This window comes from Urocampus carinirostris, chromosome 18 (assembly GCF_059441175.1).
Source record: "Urocampus carinirostris isolate Australia breed hairy pipefish chromosome 18, RoL_Ucar_1.0, whole genome shotgun sequence".
Lineage (NCBI taxonomy): Eukaryota > Metazoa > Chordata > Actinopteri > Syngnathiformes > Syngnathidae > Urocampus > Urocampus carinirostris.
Window position 1 is genome coordinate 17,117,077 of NC_142366.1, and position 24,028 is coordinate 17,141,104.

Here is a 24,028-nt window from a genome sequence, read left to right on the forward strand (position 1 = left end):
ATGAGGGAGAAAATCCATGTCTGATTTTGTATAATACCAAGAGAGCCTTAAAAGGAGAATGTAAAATATGCCAGTCCGTTATTTTGACAGGGTTGGGTAGGGTTACTTTAACTTAATAACTTTAAATTACTTTTGGATTACTTCAATACCAAATATGCTAATAAAAGACAAAAGAAGCTAAATATGAATCAAATGATGACTCACAACACGCGGTAAGCTTTCTCTCCTGGCTTTGATCTCTTTGATCTCCTGCAAAACTAACATACAATGCGACAGAAACAAAATGATAATAAATCCAAACAGCTTGCCAACATCATTTTTGCCGTTCCATGTATTCCGTTACTCCCCAAGCCTGCACAAAATTGAGTAATTGTATTCATATTTTTTTCTTTTGTCTTTTATTAGCATATTTGGTATTGGAGTAATCCAAAAGTAATTGAAAGTAATCAAGTTAAAGTAACCCTACCCAACCCTGTATTTTGACTATTATGCCAAACTTTTGTGACCCATTAATATTGGCAAAAAAGGTAACAAAACTCACTAGATCTCAATAAAATGAGATGTGGTCACTCTCAAAACACATTCATAATATGGTGAGGGGGAGCTTAAGGACACAGCACAGCTGTGGGCCGTATGATAGCATGATTTGTCTCACACCCCTTTTGTTTCATGCACATATAAGCCGACACCCTTATTTCATTTTATAGTTCTGAATTCGGCTTATTTGCGAGCATATCAGGTACATTTAAACATTTTCTATTGTTTACATTTTCAAATTTCAATGAAAATGCACCCTCAGAAATGGTCTGCAGGCTAGCCCTGGTCTCCCTCCCCTCTGCATACACACAACAGACGTTAGCATCAGAAACTATTTTCAATAATTGATTCGGCACCCTAATTGAACAGCGCGACTGAACGACATAGCTCATTACTTTGCTCATTAGTTAATTATCGGAGAAGTAGGACAAGTCAATAAAAGTGAAGGCAGTAAATTCCGATACTAATTAGCCGCGCATCCTTCGAGACATATTTAAAGGCAGATTAGTTACCTGAATGTCCCGCGCCGAGAGGTTGGGGGGTTGCTTGCCAAGTGATGCTGACGGGAGATTGGGCGAAGGTTAGCTGCTTGGTATCATTAAAGAGGCTAAATCATAGTTACAGTGAATTGAGAGAGAGACCCACAAGGAATATGTCGGGAGACACGGGGGAGAGTTCTATATATAGGTGGGATGACATTTTAATACAGTGGTACCTCTACTTATAAATGTCTCTACATTAGAAATGTTTAGGTTACAAAGTACCTGAACGGGAAAATATTGCCTTTAGTTACAAAGGCATTTCTGGGTACGGAATCAAAAATACAGTACAGTACAAGCTGCAATTAGCCGCTCACAAACGTAAACCAACTGGCTATCGTGCGTGCTCCCAGCATGCTTTTCGTGTCACCGTCACAGATTGGAGTTCAGGGACGATGAGGAGGAGGGGGTTCTGGAAAAATGATGGGGAGGAGGACGCAGCCATCATTCAATAAGCCCAAATAAAATACATTTTACCAAAATGCCGTAGAGTCTCGGAATTTGTGGGAAGGAATCACCCCGGAATAGTGTTAACAAGTCAGGCTATCGCTGTCTTCCTCACACATTTCTCACAGCTTGTCAAAAAAGCAAACGTCGTTGGATCGGTTTTTCAAAAAATGTGAGGCGAAAAGGTAAATAAATATTTCTGATTATTTTCTTTATTATATATATTTTTTTACATTATGTGACTCTCATTTTGTGTTTATTGTGCGGTAATCTATATTTAACATGTATTTGTTTGATGTCCTGATGCTCTTTTATGGTTTATTAAAACAATATCATACTATACCTTTGCGGGGCTTGGAGCCGATAAGCGCATTTACATTCAAAATGCGTCTCTACTTACGAAGTTTTCAGTCTACGAAGCTACTCCCAGAACAAAATCGAAATTGTGTATCTATTTGATGGAAGTGCTAACTAAATTATTGTTACCATTTGAGGTAATTATGGTAATTCAAGACAGGAGTTTTCAAACTTCGGGTTAGTCAGTTAGTTAGTTATTTGTACAGGTTATTTTTGTCACATTTCATTATAACTTGTTTTTTGGTAAAGGGAAAATTCAATGAAATAAATGTCTGCTAACTGACACATTTGCTAATTTTAAATGGTGTAGTATTTCACCAATAGATGTCAGTGTATTGTGTAGTGCTATCAAATACTCAAAGTGAAAAAAACTCAAACTTTTTTCTTCTCGTTGTTTTGCCCATCATTTTACGAGGATTAGTTTTGTTTGGTTTGATATGTGTCCGCCAAATGGGATGTTTTGGAAAATGTAAAGTATTTTTTTTTTAATTATTATTATTATTTTAATGGAACTGTTCAAATAGTATTGTAGGATAAGAAAAACAAAACATTTTAAATTAGCAAAATCATCTCCCAATGGAGTAATATTATTTTCATTTATTTTCTGTACCATACACTACAAAAGATAAATGAACCCACTGAATATATTTTTTTTAATTTAAGTATATACATCCCTTTATTTTACGATATTTCGTTTTCTTCTTTGTTATTTTGAAATATTCTTTATCAGAATAATGACTATACATTGTGAAATAATTGCCATTTTGCCGATATATAATTTCTTCTTATTTCATGGATTATTTTTCTTGTTTTATTTTATACACAATACGTTAAAAATAGAGAAATTACACATTTAATTTAGCTATTAACCAGCTGCAAAATTGTTTCACGTGCTTCCCTGAAGGGACAGTGTGTGTTGTTTAGCTCTTCCTAGTTGTAAACAAAAGCATATTCCTTTAAAAAATATGATTCTAACAAATGAGCAAAAATTCATGAACTATCATACAATCAATGTTTAGAAATGTGCATTTTTTTAGACAATTTGAGCCCTACCTAGAGGGAACTGTTATAATTGTCCATGATCTTGCTGCTACGGGTACTCAAAAAAACAAGAAACCAAAAGCGAAAGGCTGAGTGAAAAATACAAATAAAAACAGTGCAGTGTGGTCACTTCCAAGTCACAGTAGTTCATATTATTGGTTTCTTTGTGTATTCACTGTGCGTTTTAGCACTCGTTTTGGGTTGCCAGCACAAGGTAGCGACTTCATAAAACACAGTGTCCCTTTAAGAAAATCAGGTTTGTACAGTAATTCATCTGCTTCGTCTATGTTGCTGTTGCTTTTGTTTGGTATTTCAAGTAAAAAAACAAAAACAAATCTAGTTTAAAGGGACAGTGCGCATTATTTGGCCACTAGATGTCACTGTCTGGTGTAGTACAAACAAAAACGAATGTTAAAAAACACATGGACAAATGTAATTTACAGAGTCTCAAAATGGCTGATCCCCTCCAATTAAATTATTGTCTTTTTGCCCAGCCTTGCCTTTTTGAGGTTTGTTTTGGTAGCCGTAGTAGCAAAACGGCAGACAATTAGATGAGGCTCATGGTATCTAAAATAAATGCTAAATTAGTATTACTTTTAGAACATGCACATTTATATTATCATTATATATATTTTTTTTTTTCTCATTATATGAATTAAAATTGTTTTTCTCTAATAAATAAAGTAGTTTAACCACCAGGAGGAAGTGGAGGCACGTTCCTTGTATTGGAAAATTATTTTTACCATTTACCTTGAGCTAAATATTTGAAAGAACACATTTTGAAGATGATCTAAAAATTTTGGTGCAACCAGGATTTCAGATTCCCAGTTTGTTGCGAAAATGATTCATGCACATTTCGGATTTACACCTGCCAATAGATTGTGTAGTTAATTCAGTCTCTATTTGCGGGCTAAAATAAATAGTGGGCTTTAGGGCCTGCAAGGCCTTCTCAGCTGATTCATTCGAATAAATTATATGTTGTCCATGAATACATATCTAATAGACCAAAATTGTCCAGGAGGTTGCTTTCATTGCTTTTTTCCTGGTTACACTGCTTCCAGATGTGTTCTTCAGTGTTTAATCATTTAACGAATCACATTTAGCCATTACTTGTTCGTAGTCTCAGAAGTCTACCCAGAAGCCTTTACAATTAATTCTGTAGGCCCTGTGGCGTGAGTTAAGTGTTGATAAAGCTGTTGGTTTAGCCAATCCGATTTCAAGTTGGTGAGAGCAGAGCCCTCTAGCTGGCCTAGGACTAGGTCAGCGATTTCACAAACAGGGTTAGGTAGGGTTACTTTAAATGGATTACTTTCAATTACTTTTGGATTACTCCAATAACAAATATGCTAATAAAAGACAAAATAAACTAAATACGAATAAAATTACTAAATGTTGTGCAGGCTTGGGGAGTAACGGAATACATGGAACGGCAAAAATGATGTTGGCAAGCTGTTCAGATTTATTTTCATTTTGTTTCTGTCGCATTTTATGTTAGTTTTGCCAGAGATCAAAGAGATCAAAGCCAGGAGAGAAAGCTTACCACGTGTTGTGAGTCATAATTTAGTTTCTTTTGTCTTTTATTAGCATATTTGGTATTGGAGTAATCCAAAAGGAATTGAAAGTAATCCAGTTAAAGTAACCCTACCCAACCCTGTTCACAAACAATAATTGGCCAAGGGGTGGTAACGGAAGTATCGCAACAAAGGTAAACACAATTATCGAATAACAGAATAGAAGAAGCTAACCTTTCAGCATTAATGTCAATGGCAATGGAAAATAGCGCAGGATTATTCTGTACGACATAGGCATTGAAATCTTCTGGAGGAAATAAAAGAGGATAGATTTTGCGCATGAATAGAAAGGATTTTTGGTGAGTATTACATGGCTATATTCGTAAATAATAATACATTTTTATAATGTTGTTATTGCAGATTTTTTTAGATGTGTTGCTGCAGTAAATGAAGTACTTATCAAGGGTTGGATTGATTCAGATGTAGCACTACTAAAGGCCTAGGTGTGAAATGTACACAACAGATTTTATTGGGTCCTAAGCTCTCACCATTGACATATAGCTCCAAGTTGATCCATTCAGGGAACTAATTCAATCAATCTATTCCCTTTCCTTATTAGCTCGTGTGCTGTTTGTACTCCGGCCTAACGGATAACAACCGTTTGACACACTGGCCAGGACGAGAATAGCCGTGACGGGACGGTTGGGGGGCGCTTTCTTTGCAACAATATTGCACAGATGCCCAGTCAAGCAATCACAAAGCAACAAAGTGGGAGGTTTTTCATATGCAAATGAATCAATGTGATAATAAACACCTGACCTGGGCTCAGCTGAAGTCTCTGCGTCCTCTAGTTTTTTGTTTTTTGTTTTGTCAAACAGTGAGACCTTGTCTAGTGTCCCCCAGGTATTTATCAAATTTCCTCAAATTAGTGACAAGAAATTGATGGATATTTGCAAGTGTATACTTAGCAAATTCAGTACTTTTTCTAGTGATCAGCAGAATAGCTGTAATATTTCTTTGACTATTTACTAAATGGCAATGTCATTGTTATTTAATCAAACTCATTTTGTCATCTGCAAACATATAAATTGGGGCCACATTTAAATATATATATTTTTTTATTTTAAGATAATTCATCTTCTTTGTTGGGAAAAAAGTGTAAATAAAATTGGAAAATTCACTTATCTAGCAGTTTTTTAAACGTGTGTTTGATTATGTTAAGTATATTTTCTAATCTTGGTATTCTAGAAAATAGTTATTAAAATATGCAAAATGATGTCCCATTTGCTAGATACAGTTTTCTTACTGTAAAGGTTTATTTTCTTTTTCTAGATACACTATTTTTAAACAAATGAAAAAAAAAAAAAAAAAAAAAAAAATATATATATATATATATATATATATATATATATATATATATATATATATATATATATAAATAGATAGATATATCCATCCATCCATCCATTATCTGCACCGCTTATCCTCAGTAGGGTCGCGGGGGTGCTGGAGCCCATCCCAGCTATCTTCGGGCAGTGGGCAGGGGACACCGTGAACTGGCCAATCGCAGGGCACACAGGGATATATATATATATATATATATATATATATATATATATATATATATATATATATATACATATATATATATATGTATATGTATGTGTGTGTGTATATGTGTGTATATGCATATATGTGTATATCTATATAAATGTAGACCATTTACCATTTATCTACATACAGATAAAGTATATAATTATATATACTTATATATATATATATATATATATATATATATATATATATATATATATATATATATATATATATATATATATATATATATATATATATATATATATATATATATATATATATATATATTTGGATCTAGAAGAGGCAACATTTCCATTTAATGCCATTTTTTTCATTTTTTGCCGTGAACCAAGTCCCAAAAAATGATGAAACTGGAAAAAAAAGTTAGTCAAATAAAATATCTAATATTAAACAAAAATACAATAGAAAACTGGCAGCACGGCGGCGCAGTGGTTAGCGCTTGTGCGGCACAGTTCATGTCATGGGAACCTGTCGTGGGTTCAAATCCAGCTCCAGACTTTCTGTGCGGAGTTTGTATGTTCTCCCCGTGCTTGCGTGGGTTTCCTCCGGGCACTCCGGTTTCCTCCCACATTCCAAAGACATGCATTTCAGGTGAATTGGCCGGTCCAAATTGTCCCTAGGTGTGAATGAGCGAATGAGTTGTCTGTCCCTGTGTGCCCTGCGATTGGCTGGCAACCAGTTCAGGGTGTCCCCTGCCCACTGCCCGATGATTGCTGGGATGGGCTCCAGCCCCCCCGCGACCCTACTGAGGATAAGCGGTACGGCTAATGAGATGAGAGATGAGACAATAGAAAACTAAACTGAATAATTATCCACTACCCTCTTGACAATTTAAATGTAAAATAAAAACCAAATTGGAAATGGTAATGGTATTTTTTTAAACATTTTCCATTTCAAGACGATTTCAAACGAAAAAGAAATCCCCCGGGCTCACAAAAGGTTAAGAAACGCTGTCATTAGTATGGCCATATATTCATTTTGAAACATTTCCTCCTCTACGTCACTGTTTCAGATTGTTAATCTCCGTGCCCGCTATCACTCAGCTGTTTTCACACTCATACATTATCACTTTTCCCCGTCAATCGGCTTTAGGTTTTGGAAAAGAGCGGGGTCCCTCTGGGGCCCAGAAAATGACAGAAGGCGGCCTTTATTTACCTCGTCGGCCCCTACCGTGTCGTCTGCTTAATCATGTGGCTAATCGACAACGCTCAGACAATAGGGCCGCTCATTCATATTTCATACAATAGAGTGTTTAAGTCATTGCACGCGTCTGAGGAGGAGGATATTGTGTTTCATTGTGGAGGGCCCCGTGGGGACCTCCTCCCTGCCCACAAGGGCCCATCTCCTCGTTACTAGCATATGCTTGCCGCTTCTGGTGTTAAGCAGTCGGGCCTCGGCCCTTGCAGCTGGCTGTGTGCACGGGGCCCGGCGCTACTATCAAAGCCCGGCTTCCCATGATTAATTCAAGTGGTTAATTCTGCTTTAAGAAAAATCACCAAGACAAATATGTACTCCTTGAAAGAATGAATAAAATAGAGGTGCGTTTAATAATGCAACAGGGCGTATAATAGGACCCCTTTTCTTTTGGCACTAATCTCCTCACCAGCTCAACTTGGTGTCAGATGCCGGCTGCCATGTGCTTGCCTGTTCTTTAATGACACTAAAGGGGGATTATCTGAAACGTGCACACATTATTATAGACTCACTGGGTTTGTGTTGTTACTTAACCACTCATCTGAAGTCTTATTTCGAGTATCACGAGAAAGGAGGATTCTCACACCCTTTTTCACCCCTTTTGGATTTTTTACATGATATATTGTTGTTAGAAAGTAAAAAGGAGAAAAAAAAAACAAAAAAAAACAAAAAACTGAAACTTTAAAATATACACTTCCATCCATCCATAGTATTTTGTAATGGTTTCAGTACAAAACTACACTACACTATTAATTCTAAGTTGTATACCTCACCAATGTCCTAAAAGCATCAAGTTGTGAAAGCAATAAAAATCACTTATATTGAAACCGAAAGAACCTGTTGGGACAATCTGCCAATGTAAATCAGGGGTTTCAAACTTCTTTTAACCTGGGGGCCACACAATAGAATAATAATAATAATAATAATTTCCTTTGTATTGTCATTCTTTGTAACAATGTACACAGAACGAAATGTCGATACACCTGACCCGTTGTAGCGAGTCGATGCAGCCGCAGCCAGAGGGCGCCGCCATTATACCAATTAGGTATGTCTCGGTCGAGGCGCGAACCAGCGACCTCCCAGTCTCAAAGCGGGCACACTACCATCTAGGCTACTGAACAAACATTCTCTAGGGGGCCGGACGAGTAGATTAGACAGCAAGAAAAGAGAGAGAAAGAAATAAGAGAAACAGAGAGGGCGAAAAAGATCGAGGGTGGGACAAAGAAAGGGAGAAAGAGAGAGAGACAGAGAATGAGAGAAACAAAAGAGATAAAATTGAGATAGTGAGAGAGGGTAGAGGAAGAGAGAAAGACAGAAATCCAAAGAGAAATAGTAAGAGAGAATTGGAGAGAGAATGAGAGAAACAAAATAGATAAAAGAGAAATAGTGAGAGAGGGGGAAAGAAAGAAAGAGAAAGAAAGAATGAAATCCAATGATAAAAAAGAAGGAGAGAAGGGGATAAAGATAGAAAAGAGAGATAAAATAAAAAAAGGAAGGTAAAAAGACACAGAGACAAAGAAGAACAAGGAAAGATAAAAATAGAGAGAGACAGTGAAATCGAGAGTGATAGACAGTTTAAGAAAAAAGGAAGACGAGAGGGAAAGAGAGAGAAAGAAATTTGAGTACAGCATTTGCGAGAGGCACCTGGATTTGGTAACATCAAGTGGACATATTTCAACCTGCACTTCCCTCAGCGTTCCCTCGCGGGCCGGATAAAATCCCTTAATCGTTCAGATTCAGCTCGCGGGCCGCCTGTTTGACATCCTTGATGTAGATGATTACCTTACTAGCAACACTTGAGCCTTGCTTTTACAATCGGACTACAATTAAACATCCGTCTATTATCCGCTTATTCTCAGTTTTGCTGTCAAGTTGAAGTCCTTCAGGTAGGCATTCAGGGTGACTCTGTAGCTCCAGCTTTTCTTTGGCCACAAGGAGGTTTAGCGTAGAACAGTTGTTTAGGGAATGATGAGACCTCCATTCAGGGGACATGACCAGCCCAGCGGAGCTATGCTTTGACCATGGTGGTGATGACCCTCGGGAGCTCTGCCCTCTCCAGCACCTCGATGTCGGGGATCTTGTCTTGCCATCAGATGTTGAGGATGCTGCGAAGACGGCGAAGATGGAAATTCTGGAGATGTTCTTTATGTCGCCTATGGCTTGTCCAGGTTTTGCATACAGAAGTGTTGTCAAGAAGACTGCCATGTACACTCAACAAGTTTGATTCTCTCTGAGATGACAGACTTTTCCCAGACTGTCTTCTTCAGTCTCCTAAAAGACACTGCTGGCCTTGGACAGAAGACAGAAGAAGTGTCCAATAGTTATTTTGGTGACAAGCTCTTACAACCTGTTATCCCTTTTTTTGTGTTGATGTTATTTTTTTCATTTCGAGTTCTAATGTGTGTTGCAACATGATCGAAATTAAAAAAAAGAAAATCGAAAGCAAGGGTGCCCAAACTTTCTCCTGTGAGGACCACAAAACTTCTCCCATTTCTGATGAGAATAGAAAAACAGAAAAAATGCGATGATTGCAGGAGCCTCAATGCAAAAGTCTATTGATTTCCAGAAAGCCACATTCTAAAAATTCTTCTCGATTTCTCACAGAACAAAGATCAAGAGATGAAAAATAACATTATCAATGTAATACATTATAACCAAAGAACCCTGTCTGGATTCTTAAGAGAACAGAAATCCGAAATGACATGATATCGCTATCGGTGTGTGAGTGTGTGTATGAATGGGTAAAGTGCGAAGTGTATTGTGAAGCAATTTGGAGGTATTCAGTGACTGATAACCAGCGCTTTACAAATGCTGTCCTTTTACCATTTATTTATAATTAAAATAATCACCAAATAACCCAATGTCATGTCCTGCACGGTTGTCATAGCGCCCAGCTGGCCCCGCCTCTTGACACCGGCTGAGACGCATTGGACTGATTGCTCTTGGAGTACTTAAGCGCGCTCCTTTTTGTACTGTGCGTTGCTGGAACGTTTGTTATACCTGGTTAAACTCTGTGAGACTTCTGTTAAAACCTGTTAAATGCCTAGTTCTGTGAATCTGCCCGTATTTGATCCTGTTTTGTTTTTGGTCTGATCCGTTTGTTTGTTTTTGACAACTTGTCTTTTGTTTGGATTTCTAATCCACTCCGCGACCATTGATCCCCGGATCTAGTGTGCGCACCCTCCTCATCCTTCCCCCAATAAATTGTGAGTACGTCTACGCGAATGGGTCCTTTTTTCCTGTTTCCCGCTCCGCTCCGTGACACCCAATCTGGATTAATCAGAGAACAAATGTCAGAAAATAAATTATAACCCTATTAATGAAATTAATAATGGGGTGCTTTACTGGAAAAAACAACAAAACTAGTATTCGCCTCTGGTGCCATTAATATATTTTTGAGATAGAGTCCAATGCCTTTCCACTGATGATCCAGTGATAAGAGTTCAGTAATTGTACTGTAGGGATTTGGGTTCAAGTCCGGTTTCAATCCAGTATGTGCACCCAAACCTTGAGTATTTCATTAAAATGATTAGGATATGGTATATGAAAATGAAAAATACGCTCTCTGGTATTGTTGCAGATCACTGAACATAAGGATTGTAGAGTGCCACTGTACAAGCATGCATTTCCAAACTAAGTGCGATAACCCTGCCCATTGCTCTACAAAAATAACTAGGGTCTTTGAGGACACAGAGGAGGTTCATTTTCTCTCTAAAATCAGCTAATTAATCACCAAGGTGGGTGGAGCAGGGCAGTGGTGTCATTTAATGACACACTTCCCTGGACTGATGACTTGGGTTCTTGCTAATTACGCCGGTTAACTAAAGCACACCCGTGAAGGTCCTTACGGTATTTCCGTTCTGCCAAGTCCACAGGAAAGTTCCAAAACATTTACTTTTATAAAAAAAATGGTAGATTTAAGTGCAATGAAAAACAGCCGACCCTCGCTCGAGAACAAGACCCCGAGATACTTGAACTACTCCATCTGGGGCAGGATCTTGTCCCTAACCCGAAGAGGGCATGCCACCCTTTGGCGACTGGTCTCGGACTTGCAGGTACTGATTTGGTACTGTAAATAACGGCTAGAGAAAGCCAAAAGCACCACATCAAAAAGCAGAGGCCAGTGGCCCTCAAACCGGACCCTTTCAACGCCATGAAAATATACTGTATATACAACAAACAGTCATATTATTTCAGTAAGGCATGCTGGTTGTGAAGACTTTTCTCATGTATTATCATTATTATTATTATTATTATTATTATTATTATACATCCAACCATTATCTGCACCGCTTATTCTCAATAGGGTCACGGGGGTGCTGGAGCCCATCCCAGCAGTGGGCAGGGGACAGCCTGAACTGGTTGCCAGCCAGTCCCAGGGCCCCCAGACAACTCACTCACATATTCACACCTAGGGACAATTTGGACGGGCCAATTAACCTGACATGCATGTTTTTGAAATATAGGAGGAAACCGGAGTGCTCGGAGGAAACCCACGCAAACACGGGGAGAACATGCAAACTCCACACACGAAGGTTTGATCTGTTCATCTTTGTCTTTTTTTAGTTTTTTCATTCTTCTTAACTTTTTTTCTTTGTCTTAATCGTTTTCCTCTTATTCTCAATAGGGTCACGGGGGTGCTGGAGCCCATCCCAGCAATCATCGGGCAGTGGGCAGGGGGCACCCTGAACTGGTTGCTAGCCAGTCGCAGGGCACCCAGAGACAGACAACTCACTCACACATTCACACCTAGGGACAATTTGGACGGGCCAATTAACCTGACATGCATATTTTTGAAATACAGGAGGAAACCGGAGTGCTCGGAGGAAACCCACGTGAACACGGGGAGAACATGCAAACTCCACACACGAAGGTCCAATCCGTTCATCATTGTCTTTTTTCAGTTTTTTTCATTCTTCTTTACTTTTTTTCTTTGTCTTAATCGTTTTCCTCTTATTCTCAATAAGGTCACGGGGGTGCTGGAGCCCATCCCAGCAATCAGAGGGCAGTGGGCAGGGGACACCCTGAACTGGTTGCCAGCCAGTCGCAGGGCACCCAGAGACAGACACCTCACTCACACATTCACACCTAGGGACAATTTGGACGGGCCAATTAACCTGACATGCATGTTTTTGAAATATAGGAGGAAACCGGAGTGCTCGGAGGAAACCCACGCAAACACGGGGGTAACATGCAAACTCCACACACGAAGGTTTGATCTGTTCATCTTTGTCTTTTTTCAGTTTTTTCATTCTTCTTAACTTTTTTTCTTTGTCTTAATCGTTTTCCTCTTATTCTCAATAGGGTCACGGGGGTGCTGGAGCCCATCCCAGCAATCATCGGGCAGTGGGCAGGGGACACCCTGAACTGGTTGCTAGCCAGTCGCAGGGCACCCAGAGACAGACAACTCACTCACACATTCACACTTAGGGACAATTTGGACGGGCCAATTAACCTGACATGCATGTTTTTGAAATATAGGAGGAAACCGGAGTGCTCGGAGGAAACCCACGCAAACACGGTGAGAACATGCAAACTCCACACACGAAGGTTCGATCTGTTCATCTTTGTCTTTTTTCAGTTTTTTTCATTCTTCTTAACTTTTTTTCTTTGTTTTAATCGTTTTCCTCTTTTTTCTTTCCTTTGTCTTTTTCATCCCTTTGCTCATGTTGCCTTTTCTTCTTTTGTATTTGCCTTTCTCTTTTTTCTGTCTATTTTTACCTTTTTGATTTAATCTTTTCTTATTTTTTTTCATTTTATTGGTCATGTCTTTGTAAAAAATATAAGAGCAGATGTTTGGTTTGTTTACTTTGAGTGTATAAAGTGAAAATGTATTGTTTTCCTTGTGCTTTTTTACACTTGTTTTTGGTTGCACTACACAATACAGCGACATATAGCGGTGAAAAAATACATACTTTCCCTTTAAAAGAGTGTTCAGCACCCAACATGTTGAAAGAGCCAGAACAGACTTAAAAACAAAAATGTCCAGAGCCACAACAAAATAAAAGCCTTATACAAAACTTTCTTTTTGTAAATCATAAAATGAATCATACAAAAAAGTTACTAGTTTACTATTTCCCCTCTAATTTTTACAGCATTGAAATGTTTGTTTTGTATTTGTCCTCCACAGAAGCTAGATTTATTATGTATACATTTACATATTGTCCTACCTCTTTTTCCATTTTCAAGCATTTTTAAAAGTCTACAGGGAGCCACTAGGGCGGTGCTAAAGAGCCTCATGTTGCTGACACTGCTTTAGAGCAACACATCAGAACACCCTGTTTGAGAGCTGAAAGGGGTGAGTATTTTTGGGGAGCCAAGACAAAAGATCCAGTTCTCTAATAGGAGACGGAATTTCCACCACTAATCTCACGTCACAAAAGTGTGAAAACTAGTTTATTGATCAATACCACTGATTGTAACAAATATATAATAAACCTATAAATTATATTTTTTCCATTTCAAGTCAAGTCAAATCAAGTCGAATGTATTTATAAAGACCTTAATCACGAAAAATGTCTCAAAGGCATGCACAGGATCACAATTACACCATTACCTGATCTTAAACCAACATGCGGGCAAGGAAAAACTCAAAACCTCAGCGTGAAAAAAAAAGAAACTTTGAAAAGGGGCCTCATAAGTGGTCATCCCTCTTCCAGGATGACCAGGGTGGAATATATTTACCATTGAGTTACAGTACACAAACATAGTAAACATCAATAAAAGAGAACACTCATTTCAATCTCTTCAAATTGGATGTTTTCAGGGGTTCTATTAGCAAAACATGTAAACATTAAAAGCAAAATTCCTCAAGCTTGTGTAACCACGGTGTACCTGTCCCACCAAAGATCCACATTCACGCTGGACTGAATGATGACGTTTTTATTACAGTTTCTGCAAATGAAATGAGTCACAACATTAGCTTCTCTGCTGGCTTTGATCTATTTGATCTCGTTGACAACTCGCTCTGTAGACTGCCCAAAGCATATCAAAGAGCTTTCTTTTCAATTTACATAAAATACATTTTAGAATATAACAATACATTTTTACATCCATTTTAACAAAATACTTTAAACAAGAGATCGTATAGTGTTTTTTTTTTTAACGTTTGCAATGAATTCAACATATTTTTCTTAAGTCTGAATTTTAACCAACATCATCCTTTTATATAAATGAGAAGATAGAAATAAGAACAATTATGAGAAAAAAAAGGAAAGAATTTACCTGCAGATAAAATGAGTCACAACATTAGCTTCTCTGCTGGCTTTGATCTCTTTGATCTCTATAAGGGGAATTAAAATTTCAGCACAACAGAAACAAAACGAAAAAAAAACAGCTTGACAACATCAAACACATTACTGTGCATGTTGAGAAATTTGTCAGCTGTGGTTATAATGTTTAAAATTAACTTTTTTTGTGGGGCACCAAAAGATGTGTTCTACCGTTGGCAGCTCACTCTGTAGACTGCCAACAAAACCCCGCCTTCCGGTCACATGTCAAAAGCCAAAACAAACCCTACCCCATACCAGCAGGTGGCACTGTTGGACTCATCATTGCAGGACACTTACCAAAAACTATACACATATTTCAGCAGGAATTTCAATAAAACAAAAGTTATTATTACACCTGTTACACTGGGTAATAATACAAAATAAATTAAAATGAATGTTCGTTAGCTTTGAAACTGTTACCATCACTCTGCAAAGACGGACTAACCCATTACAATCAATGCATATACGATATAGGGGCACCTCAGTTCAGTTGATAATGGGGCGGGGGATTCCCGGGGCAGGTAAGGGTCAAACCGGACACTTCCTAGCATGCAGCAGAGAGACATTCATTTAAATGAAAATGTCAGCAGAGAGCACAAGGTCAACAGCTCCAGGCTAAGTTGGACCTGGGTGTGACTCCTGACACTCAACAGTGGACGGGGCCCAGATAATAGCTTTCGGAGCCTGATGTTTATCTCTTCAACTTTGACTTGTTTTCATTCTCCTGCTACCCTTCCCTTCCTCCGTGCACCGGCCGCCACTCACCCGACTAATGACAATCCAGGGGGGTTAAACTTCTAGTTCCAATGAGAGTTTTGACAGTGTGGATGAGTGCGAGATTCGTCGAGATAAATCCAATGTTGGAGACATCTAAGCAGCTCACTGTTTAAATGGCAGCCTTTGTGATGGGGGCCACAACTATTTATAGAATGGGTAGGCAGACTACAAGAAACCTCTTACTGAGGTCATTGGGAGCTTTTTTTTCTTCCTGATAAGATCATGTCTTATATCTTCTTCACTTAAAATATGTTTTTACTACACATTTAAAGAAAATACAAAAACAAAACAACAAGTCAAGTCATGATTCATTGTATAGCCCTTAATCACGAGGAGTCCTAAAGATAATAGAGTATTACAAACTACAGACTATTATTACAGCATCCCCTGATCTAAAACCTACATGAGGGCAAGGAATGAACAAACCTTGAAAAGGGACCGCACATGAGGTAATCCCCTTTTCAGGATGACCAGGCTGCAATGGATGTTGCAAGGGCAGCAAAAAAAAGTTTTAAAACAATATTTTCAGAACTACATACTAGGAAAAATACCTAAAATCAATATTCTCCAAATGTATGGGCTCCCGTATAGATTATCAGATTAAATGTTGACAACATTCCCATTTCTCACACAGAACTAATTGACAAATTAATAAGAAGGTAAATAAGTTGGTGAGTAGGTCGGTTAGAGGGTCGGTTAGTTGGTTAGTGCGTGGGTCGGTTTGTGGGTTAGTATGTCGGTTGGTTGGTCGCAGTCAGTCGGTTGGAAGGTGGGTGGTTGGTTTGGTTGGTTGGTAGGTTAGTTTGTTAGATGGTTGGTTGGGTGGTTAGGTGATTGGTAAGTAGTTATGTGGTTAGTTGGTGGGCTGGGTAGTTGGTGGGTCAGGTGATTGCTGTGTTTGGGGACATGGCTTGGTTGAATGGTTTGTTGGTTAGTTTGTTAGGTGGTTGTTTGTTGGGTGGTAAGGTGGGTGGAGGAGTGGTTGGTTGGTGGTCAGGTGGTTGGTGTGTTTGTGGTTATGGGTTGGTTGGCTGAATGGTAGGTTAGTTAGTTATTTGGTTGGTTGGTTGGTGGGTGGGTTGGTGGGTTGGTTGGTGGGGTGGTTGGTTGTTTGGTTGGTTTGCTTATTAGTACATTAATATGTCCATGGCTAATTTAATGGCAAATTGTACAGGTTATGTTTTCATATTATATTATAAAACAACTTTTTTGTGGTAATGTAATAGAAATAATTAAAAATAAGATATGTATATGCCAACAGCCATCCTAGAAAGGTTTGCTCAGGATACCTTTCATGTGATTACAAAAACAAAGTTACTCACAGTATAGAAAAAAATAATACTAATATATAATTTTAGGAAATGATCAAAATACCATGATTTGGCAGTTTTTGTCTGTATGCATGAATGCATTTCATTGTTTTGCTCGGACACGGGAACAAAAAAAATTGGAAGGGCAGCTCCAAACTGCAATGTTTTTTCTTTGAAACCACATGCACCCTACACCATGTTCTTTTCATTATAAGCATATATTTTTAATTTAACATAACATATTTGGCATATTTATTTGCTCACACAGCTCTGCCTAAAGACTCTGCAACTCATAGTCTTTAGGACTACATCTGCTAATCAGGTTAGGTTATGGAAGGGGTTTACATGGTTCCCTCTGCTCTCTTAAACAAATAGAACATTATTTGAAGACACAGCACCTGACTGGGCTCTCATTAACAGACTTTTTTTTTTCTTCTCTTGGATTGAGGAGGTCGGGGAGGCTTGTTTTGTCCTTTTCTTAAGAAGAGGCATGTTGCGGCCTCCTGCCGCGCCTCCTGTTTCTGTGAGTGAGATGCAGCATGTGGCCTAATGACTAAAAGTTCCTCTATAAAAAGTATACAACACTGCTCCCTGCAAATTGAGTTTCCTCTTTGTGCCAATTGAGGGTGGTTTATGTAAGCTGCAGGGAGTTGTTTTGAACTGCCCTTCCCAAAATCTCTTCATTCCTGGATCTACATCCTCTAAATCACTATATATATATATATATATATATATATATATATATATATATATATATATATATATATATATATATATATATATATATATATATATATATATATATATATATATATATATATATATGTATTAAGGTCACATAGTCTGACAGCGCAAGTGATGATTAAAGTAAACCACACTTGTCTATTTATATTTAAATGACTTTGATTTAAAAAATAATAGACTAATAATAATAATATTAACAAAAAAAGATCTGGCTTCCATTAATTCCCTCCATTGACCTTCATGCCTCTCTCATCCCACTCTCCACTGTATAGAGAGCAATGAGCTGCAACCAAGAATGTAAAGATTTGACTGTTCGTGAACAAAAACCTGTAATTCCGGGGTCGGTATAGCAACAGAGACAAAATGGCTAGTTTGTTAAATTGCTGATTTTTGGTTTGACACTCTTGAATTTTTCTAACCCTAACCCTGTGACAGTGGCCGAAGTAGAAATACCTTATATACTGATTTTTAGATGGTATTGCTTACACTATTTGTACTTTCTGACTCTATTTTGAAGGTATTGTGGAATGTAAAGTCTATTTCACATGTTGTCATTGTTATATTTGCATTTCCGTTACCTTGCTGCTGTTTCATTTTACTCCTTTGGATTTTTTTGTGAAACAGTTGTAATAATGTTTCTTTTTTATATGATGTTAAAGTTTAAATTGAAGGTATTTAATAAAAAAAAAAAAAAAAAACAATCTTGTGGCCAAATTATCGGGGGTTGGTTCAATTGTTCGATGGTTGATGATATTCCCAAGCATACATTTTTGGATTTTGGATCGGCATCAATCAATACTACCATGATATTAAAATTCCCAGTATCCCCCACGTCTACTGTACATTGCACAGATCGAATAATGCTTGCAAGCCTGGTGTCAGCCGATTTGACTCACTAGACACTCATTACAGAATTAGGCCTAATGTAGGGACTTAAGAGATCCATCTTGCTACTGTGAACCTGTCATAGAGCAATGAAGGCGAATGTAGCACCCATCTAAAACAAATGACAACGTACATCGCCCAAGGCCCCTCGCTCTCTCTTCTTAACAGCTACACAGAGAAGCCATCACTGTCCGCAAAATATGATAAAACCCGTGCCATAATAGGATTCATAAACATGCCCAAATACAATTTGCTGAGATGTATTTCAGGAAAAAGACAATCATTTACAACTTCTGAGGGGGGTTTAGAATAAGTATGTTTGTATGCAAATCCCGGCAAACACGTTTTATGTACTCGCACAGCTCTCGAAAGCGCATTAGATTTATGGCAGTGCGTGTGCATAATTGTGAGGTTGGTAGGGTGGGGGCACCGAGGGAGAAGGAACAAGTCGGAGGATTTACGCTGAGACCTTTTTTGAGGGTTTTGATTAGAGTAGAGGGAGCTTGGCTTTCATGGCCTCCAACATTGAAAACAATTGCTGCCACTTGGCTGAGTTTCGGCATGGAGGCCATGGGATGCCGCCAAAATTCTCTCTTGGCAATATAGATAGCCGAGGACAAAAGATGGCAAGACATGCACCTTATGGAGGATTCTTATTTAACAAGCCCTCAAATATTGAGAATTTAGAACAGTGGTTCTCGAATGGTCTGACTTTAGGAACCATTAAACTACCCTAATAACAAGCCGCATCCCAAATTGAGAAAAAAATATTTTAAATGTATTAAATAAAAAGATTGCTTAGTTTAAACCAGGAAAAGTAAATTATAGTCTGTCTGTCTGTATTTTATTTTAAAGGGATACTGGATAATAGTTTTCCCTTGATGTTGCTGTATTGGTTAGTGGAACCAAAAATGGAAAAGCAAGCGAGGAAAGCGAGCTCTGTTGTGGGCACAGAGCTGGACAGCCTGACAACAGTAGCTGAGAGACGGGCACTGGAAAAGCTGTGGTCAATCATGGACAATCCATCGCATCCACTACAAAGCATTATCTCCAGACAGAAGAGCAGTTTCAGCGACAGACTGCTGTCACTGTCTTGTACTACGGACAGACTCAAGAGATCTTTTCTTCCTCATGCCATGAGGCTCTTTAACTCTACCCGGTAGAGTAAAAGCCACATTAAACCACACCCCCTACATTGCATATTACCAAATTTTATTGCAATATGTATTCTGTGTAGCACTATTTAGATATTCTATACAACACGCTACAGTGGGCATTTGCACGTCACATTGGGTATTTGTAAAATGTATTCTTTTTGCTTTATTATTGTATTGTTCTCAGCTCAGGGATGCTGCTGGAAATGTGAATTTCCCTGCGGGGATGAATAAAGTATCTATCTATCTATCTATCTAAACAGCACCACTTTACTACAGCCTTCCTTGAGTTTTTGTTTTTTCGAGGTCCCCAGAGCAAAAAGCATGCGGATGATCATGTCAGATCCCTCTAAATGAGGCTCAAGAGGGCACACAAAGACCACTTTATTTTTTTCTAAAAGGCAGAACAGTTACATTTAAATGACCGTGCACATGTTTACCAATTATTTCCAATCGTATCCACCAAATTTACCAGTATGTAATGTGCACTTTCAAATGTATGGTCAATTTGGGATTTGTAGGTGCCCCTTAAGGTCTGCAAGGAACATAGTAAACTAAAGTGCATTTTAATTGTTAGAACTCATCGGCTCTGTTACCTGTCCGTCTCGACCGTAAATCAAACAGATTTCAACACCATCGCATACTTTCTGCTCGCTCTCCTCAGGGGGCCACATGGGCTCATTAATTGGTGCGACAAGCTGCCGAGCGGGGAGGTCATAAACATTTCAAGAGTTATAAAACTTTCATTAAGTTCTCACGATATCGCGCGAGTGAGTGACCCCCTTGCTCTCTCCCTGGCTTTTTGTCTGTGGAGTGTTGAAGAGGGGAGCAATTGGGAACAAGTGGCCCCTTTGTGGAGCAGGGGAACCTTTTTCAAACTGTCTCAGCCTCTTGACTTGTCCCCAACCAGAGATCAGAGCTCGGAAAGTGGCAAAACAAAAGGGCCGATTTAATGAGATTGTAAAAGAGGCCGAGTGGAAAGGAGGGGGGTTACTAAAGAGTCAGACTGCCAGCTTTGGTCCGTTTCAAAAGGTCTTTTCAGGATCTCCTCTAAGCTGTCTCAATATGAGAGGGAACAAATCAAAGGGAAGCAAATGCTCTGACAGCTTTTGACATGACGAATATGTGAATATTTGTCCCAGTCGAACAATGGAGTCACATTCCGCGGACAGAGTCTGCCGTCTCAATTTTCCACCAAAATCGTTTTTTTGTATGCTTACAGTGATATTGCGTGATAAAAAAAAAAAAAAAAAAAAAAAAGGTGTATGAACTGAAATAATTGGGCTGCATCGTAGCCTTCTAAAAAAGCATTACTGGAATTAAATAGTCTTTATTGTCAATGATAACAACGTTGTGAAACACTCAATGCAACAAGATTAGACATGGCATTTTGGGGTAAACATGTAGTCAAGACTTTGAAGAAGAAGAAGAAGGTTTGTCGGTAACTCTTTAATTCCCTACAAGATAGTCCTTCGAATCGCAGTTGATCCAGTGACCCAAGGATTTCAAAAAATAATTTTTCAGTCCTTCATTCTGCCTACTGAGCTACCAAAGGGCATAAACTTAAAGGAACTGTGTTCTCAATCAGAATAAATTGTAAAGTGGAGCGAAGAAACAGACATACATTGTTCTCAGAAAGCGACCAAAGCAAAACTTGGACTTCCACAAAGATGAAGTTTAAGAACTTACTATGGATCTTGTCAAAATGCAAAGTCATTGATCAGAAGAAGAAAGTATTGTCAGGAACTCGATTGGTCCTTCATCCACAGTCTTTTAAGCTGGAGTTGAGCCAGTGACCTAAGATTTCCAAAATTTCAATCTACAGGCCTCCGCCCTGCCAATTGAGCTATCAAAGGGCATGGACAAAATGGAACAGTATTCTCAGATAGAATAAAGTGTAAGGTGGAGCGAGGAAGATGGAAATTGTTGTCTAAAAGCAACCATAATAAAAGTGGAGTTCCAAAAATAACTTTGTCATGGATCTTGTCAAAATTCAGTCATTGGTCTGAAAAAAGAAGGTTTTGTCGGTAACTTTTTAAGTCCCTAAAATGGTGTCCTTTGAACAGGAACTGAACAAACGAGGTAAACATTTCAACAATTTGATTTAGAAAACTCCACTCTGCCAACTTAGCTGTATAGTTCCACATAGACGAGGTTTGAGAACTTTTTAAGGGATCTTGTCAAAATGCAAAGTTATTGGTTAGAAGTAGAAGGTTTTGTCAGTAACTCTAAGTCCCTAAAATGAAGTCCCTCGAACCGGAGTTGAACCAATGACCTAAGGATTACAGCAATTTGATCTACCGTCCTCCGCTCTGCCAACTGAGCTATCGAAGGGCAGACATTTACTTGAATAGTGTTTTGGGACAGAGTTAAGTGTAAAATGGAGTGAGGAAGCGGACAGAAATTGTTCTCGGAAAGTGACCACAATAAATGTGGAGTTTCAAATAGATGAGGTCTAAGGACTTTTTCAGGGATATTGTCAAAATCTAAAGTCATGAGTGAGAAGTAGAAGGTTTTGTCGGTAACTCTTTAAGTCCCTAAAACACTATCCTTCGAACCGGAGTCGAACCAGTGACCTAAGGATTTCTGCGTTTTGTTCTACAGTCCTCCACTCTGCCAACTGAGCTATCGAAGGGCATTCTCTCACATAAGTAGTGTTTGAATGAAGTATAAGGCGGAGTGAGGAATTAGAAGGAAATTGTTATCAGAAAATGACCAAAAGAAACGTGGAATTCCACATAGATGAGGTTTAAGAACTTTTTTAGGGATCTTGTCAAAATCTAAAGTACTTGGTGAGAAGTAGAAGCCCTTCGAATCGGAGTTGAACCAGTGACCTGAGGATTTCAGCAAATTGTTCTACAGTCCTCCGCTCTGCCAACTGAGTTATCAAAGGGCATGCACTTGCAACAAAATTGTTTTGAGACTGAATGAAGTGTAAGGTGGAGTTAGGAAGCGGAGGGAAATTGTTCTCAGAAAGTGACCACAAAAAATCTGAAGTTTTACATAGATGAGGTTTAAGGACTATTTTCAGGGATCTTGTGAAAATATAAAGTCATTAGTGAGAAGTAAAATATTTTGTTTGCAACTCCTTATGTCTCTAAAACCTAGTCCTATGAACCAGTGTTGAACCAGTGACCTAACTTTTTCAACATTTGGTTTCTACAGTCCTGTTCTCTGCCAAATGAGCTATCGAAGGGCATACTCTCATCAGGATAGTGTTTTGAGACGGAATGAAGTGTAAGGTGGAGTGAGGAAGTAAATGGAAATTGTTCTCAGAAAATGACCACAAGAAACGTGGAGTTCCATCTAGATGATGTTTAAGAACTTTTTTTCAGGGATCTTTTCAAAATCTAAAGTGCTTATTGAGAGGTAAAATATTTTATAAGTGATTGGTGAGAAGTTGAAGGTTTTTTTGGTAACTCTTTAAGTTCTTAAAACACAGGGATATTAGCATTTTAACATTTTCATGTAACCTTTTCCAACTCTGTCAACTGAGCGATCATAGAGCAAACATTTAGTTTTACAGTGTTTTGAGAGACAATGAAGTGAAGGTGGATTGAGGAAGTGGACAGAAATTGTTCTCAGAAATTGACCACAAGAAATGTGAAGCTCCACATAGATGAGGTTTAGAACTTTTTTCAGGGATCTTGTCAAAATGCATTCATTGGTGAGAAGTAGAAGGTTTTGTCTGTAACTCTTCAAATTCCTAAAACATAGTCCTTCGAACCGGAGTTGAACCAGTGACCTAAAAATTTCAACAATTTGATCTACAGTCCTCCGCTCTGCCAACTGAGCTATCTAAGGACATGCAATGCAGTTGCAAAAACATTCTTTTGAGACTGAATGAAGTGTAAGGTGGAGTTAGGAAGCGGACAAAAATTGTTCTCAGAAAGTGACCACAAGAAATGTGAAGTTCTATATAAATGAAGATTAAGGACTATTTTCAGAGATCTTGTGAAGATCTAAAGTCATTAGTGAGAAGTAGAAGGTTTTGTCGGTAATCTTTAAGTCTCTAAAATAGAGTCCTTTAGACCGGAGTTGAACTAGTGACCTGAATATTGCAGCATTTTGTTCTATAGTCCTCTGCCCTGCCAACTGAGCTATTGAAGGTTATACGTTCATTGTAATGGTGTTTTGAGATGGAATAAAGTGTAAGGTGGAGTTAGGAAGCAGACGGAAATTGTTCTCAGAAAATGACAACAAGAAAAGTGGCGTTCCACATAGATGAAGTTTAAGAACTATTTTCAGGGATCTTGTCAAAATCTAAAGTGCTTAGTGAGAGGTAAAATATTTTATAAGTGATTGGTGAGAAGTAAAGTATTTGGTTGATAACTCTTCAATTCCCTAATACACAGTCCTTCGAACTAGTGACCTAAGGATTTCAGCATTTTTATCTGTAGTCCTCCGCCCTGCCAACTGAGCTATAGAACGGCGTACATTTAATGAAATAGTGTTTTGAGACAGAGTTAAGTGTAAAATGGAATGAGGACGCGGACAGAAATTGTTCTCGGAAAGTGACCACAATAAATGTGGAGTTTCAAATAGATGAGGTTTAAGGACTTTTTCAGTGATCTTGTCAAAATCTAAAGTGCTTAGTGACAGGTAAAATATTTTATAGGTTACTCTTTAAGTCCCTAAAACACA

General features: G+C 38.3%; 1 non-coding gene across 1 annotated transcript; it reads right to left on the minus strand.

The window, feature by feature from the left end:
- Positions 1-21,932: 21,932 nt before the first annotated feature.
- Positions 21,933-22,019, minus strand: trnay-gua (transfer RNA tyrosine (anticodon GUA)). The gene is given in 2 exon segments: positions 21,933-21,968; positions 21,983-22,019. It is a non-coding gene; the product is annotated as a tRNA-Tyr (tRNA).
- Between the last annotated feature and the right edge of the window lie 2,009 nt (positions 22,020-24,028).